The sequence below is a fragment of the Pseudonaja textilis genome, chromosome Z (genome assembly GCF_049901715.1).
Source record: "Pseudonaja textilis isolate UNSWEBS1 chromosome Z, rPseTex1.2, whole genome shotgun sequence".
NCBI classification, from domain to species: Eukaryota; Metazoa; Chordata; class Lepidosauria; order Squamata; family Elapidae; genus Pseudonaja; species Pseudonaja textilis.
The window spans coordinates 18,293,891-18,302,781 of record NC_142008.1 but is presented as its reverse complement, the minus strand read 5'-3'; positions in this window follow the sequence as shown (position 1 = coordinate 18,302,781).

Here is an 8,891-nt window from a genome sequence, read left to right as displayed (position 1 = left end):
CTAAATTTGGACAAAGAAATAATAAACAGTAAACTTAAGAAATATAGAAAAACTGATCTCTCTGTAGAGACAAAAGTCTTTTTAAAGAGACGTTGCTGTTGTTTTTCAGTGTATCTGGATGTCCTGGTGATGCTATATATCAGTGATGGAGAACCTTTTGGTTGTGGTGTGCCAAAAGCCTGTGTGCATGCTGGCACCCACAATGCAATGCTCCTCTCCTGCACATACACATGCAACACCCCTGCCCCCCACCCTTTCCTGCACTGCGCATGTACACGCCGCCCAGCTGATTTTCAGCCCAGCTGAAGCCATTTTCACCCTCCCAGAGGCTCAAGGAAGCCTCTGCAGCCTCAGGAGGCCAAAGATACCGGAAATACCAGAAGTGCTGAAACAGCCCCATTTTCAGCCTCCCGAGGCTGTAGAGGCTTCCCTTAAGGATTCGCCATCATAGCTATATATGTGTCAATCAGGGGCTGTTTGGGTAGATGGTACATACCACTTGTTTACCAACAATTTCAGCCTCGTTTTGGCTGCAGCAAAGAGATAAAGAGCTGTGCATCTGGCCAAAAGAACAAAGATGTTTATTGAGATGTTAGAATCTTTGTGAATGACCGAGTCTGTAGTTAGGAAGAAGCTTACATTCACAATAGCTTCCCCAAGCAGTTTAGAGTAGTATACACTTGAGTCATATTCCGGCCCCCCCTCTGCCTGCCTGCCTGCCTCCCTCTCTCTCTCTCTCTCTTTCTCTCTCTCTCTCTCTCTCTCACACACACACATACACACACACATATACACATACTATCTCTTTCAAAGAAACAAACAAAAAGGCAGGAAGTGGGAGGGAAGTAATAACTACACAGCCTCCTATTTGATGGCTGGGTGGAGTAAAACATGGTCACTGCTGAGTGTCCCCATAATTATGGATCGTTTGCTGATGACACGTGAATTTGGCTGAATTGACTAAGGGATACTCACTGGGTGAGCCACACTTTGCAAACAAAGCTACTGAAAGACATTAGTCCGTAAAAGAGATTTTTGCAAGCTGCATACAACTTATTTCACAAGGAGGTTCTTCAGGATTGTCATGGATATACAACCCTGCACATTATCTATTCATGAATTATGAGGCCACCGGGGAATCAAAATGTTACTTCTTTTTTATAATTCCAATATGCTTAAATTAATCTAGATAAGGAATCAAGTAGAATGCAAAGTAGGATCCTAAAGCATTTTGCTTTGGGTCCCTTGTGAATCTAATAGGATTCAAAAATAACAAACTACATATCAGATTTCCCAAATCTAGTGCCTTCCAGTTGTTTGGACTCTGCTATAATTATTATAACTCCAAATGATCTAGATCAGGGGTGTCAAACTTATGTCGTCACGGCAGCTTCACGTGACGTATTGTGACTTTTTTCCCTCTTCGCTAAACTGGATGTGGGCATGGCCAGCGTCTGATGCATCTGGCCCTTAGGACAGAAATTTGATGGCTAAATTTGATGGCCCTACTTTAGATAGTGCTAATGGAAAGAATGACCTCTATGATGTTCTGTTTTCAAAATATACACAAACATGCTTTAGTATTTTCAAGTACAATAACTCATCTTAGCACCCAGATTGTGACAGTAGTAGAGGTGGTATTCAGCAGGTTCTGACCAGTCGTAGAAATTTTGAGTAGTTCGGAGAACTGGCAGATACCACATCTAACTGGATATTTTACAGTATCCTTCCCCTGCCACACCCACAGAACTGGTAATAAAAATATTTGAATCCCACCACAGTAGCAATCTTAAATTTTATATCTTTTGGAAATGTTATATCCTGAGAGATCAGATTCAAAAAAATGGCACTTCATAATTTTTTGCTAGGTGTCTTTCTACACCTGCTGGAAACATTGCTTCTCTTAATCCATAGCCCTTTTGCCAAATAAAACTAGCAGTTTCTGTGCTTGGTTCCCATTAGTGTCTAAGTTCTATCATGGGAAAAAATTGTAGAGTCTATTGTAAAGGGAAGGAAAATCAGAATTAAGAATGTATGCAGAATCTATTAGATCAAGTTTCATCTACCCTGGTACAGGTAGTCTTCGTTTATGACCAATTGTCTAGCAACTGTTGCAATTTACAACAGTACTGAAAAAAGTGACTTATAACTGGTTCTTCTGACCATTAAAACTTCACATGTTATTATGATTTGGGCACTTGCAACCATCACATATTTACAATGGTTGTAGCATGCTGTGATCACATGATTGCCATTTGCGATCTTCCCAGCCACCTTCCAACAACGAAATCAGTGGGGAAACTGAAAGGAATTTGCAAATCATGGTCATGTGATGCCTCAACTACCACAGATGATTCATTTAATGACTGTGACAAAAGAAGTTGTAAAAACAGGCGTGATCTCGTGATGCCTCACTTCATGACCACATCATTTAATGATGAATTTTTCGGTCCCTATTGTGCAGGGGTGGGATTCAAATTTTTTAACAACCGGTTCTGTGAGTGTGGCTTAGTTGGTGGGCATGACTTGGTGGTCATGTGACTGGGTGGACGTGGCTTGGTGGTCATGTTATTGGCTGGGCCTGGCCAACTCAATATCACTCACATTGAGGCACGCATCTCCTCGCCTGGCCTCTCATGACTGTGGGGATGCTGCAACAGTCTTAAGTGTGAAAAATGGTCATAAGTCACTTTTTTCAGTGCCACTGCAACTTTGAATGGTCACTCCACACAAGCAAAGTACCAGCAAAGGAAGGAAAAAAAAACTTCAGAGAAGTTCCTGAGACAGGAAGTCTAGTCTTGCCAAGAATGTAATAAGGGTTAACAGAGGGGCAGTTTCTGTAAGCAACACCAGAATGTTTCCTTCCTGCCTTCCTTACAGGATTAGGCCAGTAATTTCTTCTAACAACCAGTTCTCCGAACTGCTTAGAATGTTAACAACTGGTTCTAATGAATAGGTGCGAACTGATAGAATCCCACCCCTGCTATTGTGGCTGTAAATTAACTGGACAGCAGTGACATTTGATTAGCTAAATGTTTCTTAGGAGGTCATATGATGGACATGAAATCAGTTTAGGGGCCCAGAATTTGAGCTTTCTTACTGCAGAACTACACTGAAGCATATTTCTTTTGTTTTTGAGAGATAGAAAGACAAAACAAGAGTCCTTAGACATTTAATGAGCAACTAGGGCCAGAATGCTTCCATTTAATACTAAAAGTTGGATCACATTCTAGTTAGAAAGAGAAAACAAGTTTATTGTAGGTTTTTCTTGTATGGGATAGCTAAAAGCAATTTAGTTCTTTCTAGTGGCAGGAAGTAAAATCTCCTAGTAAAGTCTCCTTACAGCCCATATGCTAGTTTCATTTTAATTTTATACATGTAATCTATGTATGTAACACATGCAATGAAATGTTTGGAGGAAGAGGCTCAAATATCAAGATGGCAGCCACAATCATGTTATCGAAGCCTTTCTCTCTTTTCTATGTACTTTGCTGGGTATAACACTAATTTATTCAACCAATAAAGTATCCCTATGCAGCTAATGTGCATATTACAACAATAACATTTAATAAAGTCAGACCCTTATTTTAGAATAAGACCTTACATTTTTATTATAATTTAGAAAATGCAGTATGATCATTAATTTACTGAGCAGTAAATTATTTTTCTTCAGGTAGAAAAACATTCTTTTAAAATACTTTTAGCAGACTCTTGGTTTCTGTTCTCATTTGATCTTGTCTATGAGGAACTTAATGTGTCACATTTCTAAAAGATTTGTAATTAAGGATATTGAAACTCTGATCTAGCGATTGCAGAAAATCATGCTTTATTTGTGGCAAATAAGTCCATCTAGGTTTGCTTTATAAAATGAAATATTTATCCTTCATTATTACCTTATCTTTGGACCCAGTAGTGTTCAAAGAGGTCCATGAGACATAAAATACAACATTGGTTTTACTATAAAATACGACCAAACTGGGGAAACGGTATTAAATAATAGCAATTACATTATTTCAAATAGTCAAATGTCTAATAGAATAAATACTTTGAACTTTTAAAAGTGTATGCATTCTATAGATTCCTAAAAGTTTTTCACTACAGATAATAGGATGCCTGGCAATTAGAAACAGGTTCTTTTTGTGGTGGACCCTGTCATAAAATTTGTTTTCTTTTCAGTACCAGACTGAAGGATTTTGGACTTGTGGAGATTTTTCATTCTATAATTTGTTGGCTTTGTTTTATCTGGTCAAGCTGTGTGGCTTGTCACTTTAGATTAATATTCTTTAGCTTTGTATTAATTCACCCTGAAAAAAATTGCCCTGAAAAGTAAGGTATGAATTACCACTCTCCTGAAATCCTTAGAAGAAAATAAGAAAAATTTTCCAGGATGATATTTTTTTGGACCAGTACAAGTATGAAATATACAAAGAAGAAGCCGGAGAAAGAGTTGTGACATTAATGTATGTTTTGTAAGTCCTTAAAAAGATCACAATCAGAGCATTGAATATTACATCCAAATAATCCCTAGAAACTAATTAACTAATTAATAGGGACATTAGGCCTGTCATCCTGACAACCGAAGTATGTAAGACAGTTAATGTTATGTATTAGCATACTTACCTGTAATTGGTCGATCCGTGGCAGCAGGAAATTTGAAGAGCTGTTACTGGTCACAGCCGCAAGCAGCCCAACTATAAAAAGGGCTGCCGCGGTTTTCTTCGGCGCTCAGTCCTAGGCGGAAGTAAAAACAATTGACAATCATGCTGGTGTCCTGAGTCTCATTCCCGCAACTTAACACTGGCGACGAAGGTGGGATACTGAGACAAAGGGAACCAGTGAGCATGTAGCAACCGATGAACACCAGCAACGTATCGAGACAAAATGGGCAGAAACAACACACCACCCGCACCATTTGATCCAGCAACCGAAGACTGGGAATCGTATATTGACCAATTCCTCATGTTCCTTGAAGGAAGCAACCTCCATAATATACCCGAACACAGGAAGGGAGCTGTCTTCCTCACACATTGCAGTCCCGTGGTATTTAAGATGGCCAAAGCATTAGCGGCACCCACCAACGTGAAAACAATGGCCTGGCTGGACCTGGAAAGAATACTGGCTCACTACACACTAACCATTTCCTGCCTCATCAAAAGACATAAATTTTATCGGCACAACCAAAAAGAAGGTGAGAGCATCAGCAATTTCATTGTAATGCTGAGGGACATCGCCGGAGCATTCAAATTCCTAAACATGGATGAAGCCATGAGAGACCGAGTGGTCCTGGGACTGAGAGATCTTACACTCCAGGGTCAATTATTAACAAAACCCAAAATAACACTCCAAGAAGCAATAGAAGAAGCTCCCATAGCAGAAGCAATGCAGAAATCAGCGGCCGCCATGCAGAAAATGAACAAAGCGCCACCGGAACCCCCCCAAAACACCACCACAACCCACCACGAGAACATTGAGTCCCCATCTGAAGATGACGAGGAAGAAGAAGGGGTAACTCTGATCAGAACAGGGCAGAAGGGACCAGAATGGAAAAAGGAAGGAATTTTGTTTTGCCAGTTGCGAGGGGAACCATCCACGTTCCGAGTGCCATTTCCTAGATGCAATCTGCAAACATTGTGAACGGCGGGGACATATTGCTAGGGCATGCCAAGCAAGAAAAAACTACAGCCCTAGACAAAGAAGGAACACCCCCACCCCAAGAAAGGGAGAAACAAACAGGGAGCCACTGGAAGCAAGACAACAGAAACAGGCGAGGGAAAGAGACAAGCAATGGAAGAGATGAAACACACCAGAGGGTGACACTCCAATACAACAAACGCCAGGAAAGTATATGTCCAGGTCATCATAGAAGGCCAGCCGTGCTGGATGGAACTGGACTCAGGCTCATACTTATCAATGGTATTGTGCGACACCATAAAAAGACTGATACCAGGCATAAGCCGGGAAGGACTCGAATGACAAACACGCTGAAAGACTACCAGGGGAACAAAATCCCCCTAGTAGGTACTGGACAATTCAAAGTAACATTCAAAAAATACACCAGAGTCCTTCCACTAACCATTGTCATGTCCCTGGTGGAGACTGACTCTGACGAAGAGGAGGAACAGCCCACAGGAGTGGGAGTGTGGCTCCAGAAGTGGTGGAGGAGGTTGGGGAAGGCAGAGGCCAGCTGAGCGATCAGAGGAGGATCCAGACCCATCTCCTATCCATCCTAGGTCACGCAGGGAGGAGAAGATCAGGGAAAAGCGAGGTCTACTCAAGAGGAGATTACCATGATCTCTCACAGGAGAACCACTGTGGATACCAGCAAAAGTAACCCAGATAACTGGAGCCCATTCGTACAGGGTAGACACCACGGACAGGAGAAGCTGGAGAAGGCACATAGACCAGCTCAGATCCAGAGTCACGAAGGGTGACCCAAACAGACCCAGGGAAGAGGGGGGAGACAAACAAACAAAACAAATGCAGGGAAGGAGGGGGAGACCCCTCAAAAATGACCATAAGGGAGGGGGGAGACCCCCTCAAACAGACAAAAGACAAGTAGGAAGGGAGGGGGAGCAAGAGCAATAACAGAACAAACCCTGACAACTACTCAACAACCACTACTAACATTAGCCTGGTCGGGAAACGCAAACACGTACCTGAGACCAGGGAAGAAGACAGGTCGGGAAGACAGGAACAGGTCCAGAAGGATAGCGGGAAAGCAGTCCCTGGTGGGAGTGGCTGAACCGACTCCAACCAGCCAAGAAATTCCTGGCGGGAGCAGCATGGCCGACTCAACCTCCAGGATATTCCAAGAAGACGGACGGGAGGAACAACAGATCTGTCTGAGCAGTCCAGGAGCCAAACGGACACTGAGCTGCGCAGGTCCAGTAGACCCCATAAAAGCCCTGCCTACCTACATGATTTTCTTTGGTGCTCAGTCCTAGGAGGAAGTAAAAACAATTGACAATCATGCCGGTGTCCTGAGTCTCATTCCCTGACTTAACAGTTAATTCCTCTGAAATAGATTAATGGTGGGCCACATAATGATGAGAAGAATTGTCAAACAACTGCTACTGCCCAGTATTTATTGTTTCATTTGCTGATTGATTAAGACTGGCTTGACCACACTTGAACCCTAAATCCAGGAGCAAAGAGAAATCAAATGCACTCCAAACTATTCATCTGATCCTTGAAAACCTGCACTCAAGATGTACAACTTTTGTCTAGCTTAAACCAACATTCTGTCAGCATCTTCATTTTATTCAGATTCACCTTCTGCTTTGTTCTGTGAATAGCTGCTTCTGATCTTTACAATAGCTAATTAAATCATTGGCTTATTATGATAGGTTACAGACATTGCACTGTTGCAAGTTTGCTTGCTTGGTTTTACTAACAGATAATTCTAAAGCTTTCAATACCTCTTGATAGAAATTGTTCAAAGGCATAATGCCTACGGTTGTTAAAATGCTAAAGCTACCTTTGGATTTAATTCTGTATCTTTTTCTTTTACTTCCATTTGTATATATAGCTTTATTTTCAATATCTGTTCCTGAGTGGTAGAAACATTTCCAAATTTGTAACATTAGATTGGTGTTTTTTTTCCACCATGAAGATAACTTCTAACATAGGAAGTCAGCAATGCTTCTGTTTTTTTTCTGATATAGCATGTAGAAAGGCTGGTTAGACAGATGTCTTTCAGGTACCTTTGCTACCACTGTGCTACATCACTAACAGAAACTGTGCTAATTTACTCTTGCATGTGCTGTGAACAGACCAACGTTATGAGGAACCAATTCTCAAAAGCAAGTTATGAGTCAGGTCTGAAACATGAACATCAATAAGATAGGTGCAAAGCTAATTTTAGGATAAACCAGATCTTATCTCATGAGAAGGCTGGGAAAAAAACATCTCCCCTGAATGGACAAAAACAATTGATTGCACCACCAAAGGATTATAAACATTGATTGGACCAGAAGTGAACTAAGAACACAAGCAACCTATGCAGACAATTATTTTTGTAGGAAAGCCATCTAATTTAAGATCTTATATTTATCGATTCTTTGTTTGGAAGAGCACTGTTGTGTATGTAATTTTTAAACAAAGGTTATATGCCTTTGGGTTAATGTATTAGAGATCACACAGATAAACTTCTCCAGGATAATCAGTCCCAACCTGGCCTTTCTAATGGTGCACCCATTGTACCTATAATTGAGCCCATCCACATTGATGATGGTTTGTCCTCTTCTTGTAGTTTTATATTGTCTAAAAATGAACATCTCTGGGCTATATGTGAAGTCATTAAAGGATTTTATTAAAATGGGGAAAATGTACAAATACAGAAAAGAAAACACTACAATAGAGTTAATATAATAAATAACAACAAATAGCAACACAGCATAAGAATGAAAATAATCAAGAAACATTCAAAACAATGACTTTGTAAAAGCACCAAAATGGCTGTTCAAAATGCATGGTGGATAAAGAAAGGGGTCACCTGGTACCAACAGATGTGTCTCTTATGTCATTTGTGCAACATGCAACAGCATTCCTTTTCTTTCTTCAGCATGTGATTTTTATCATTCTTCATTTTGTGTGAACTGTTGTAAAGAAAAAAAATGATGACTCAAACAACCCAAATGTAGTTTACAGATAAGTGACTGCAGCACATGCAGCCAAGAAACTTGATTTTTCTAAATAATCCTGTCCCCAAATTGTAATGCATTTGTTTACCTGACCATGCTGATTTCTACAGCTTTTGGGGTGTAAATATGGGAATGTGCTTGGATTTCCTTCCCCTGTCCTTGCTGAACACATTAAAAGAAGGAGAAAAAGCTACTGTGACAAGTAATGTGCATACCAATATTTTGAGCATGATCATGGCAGTAAACATG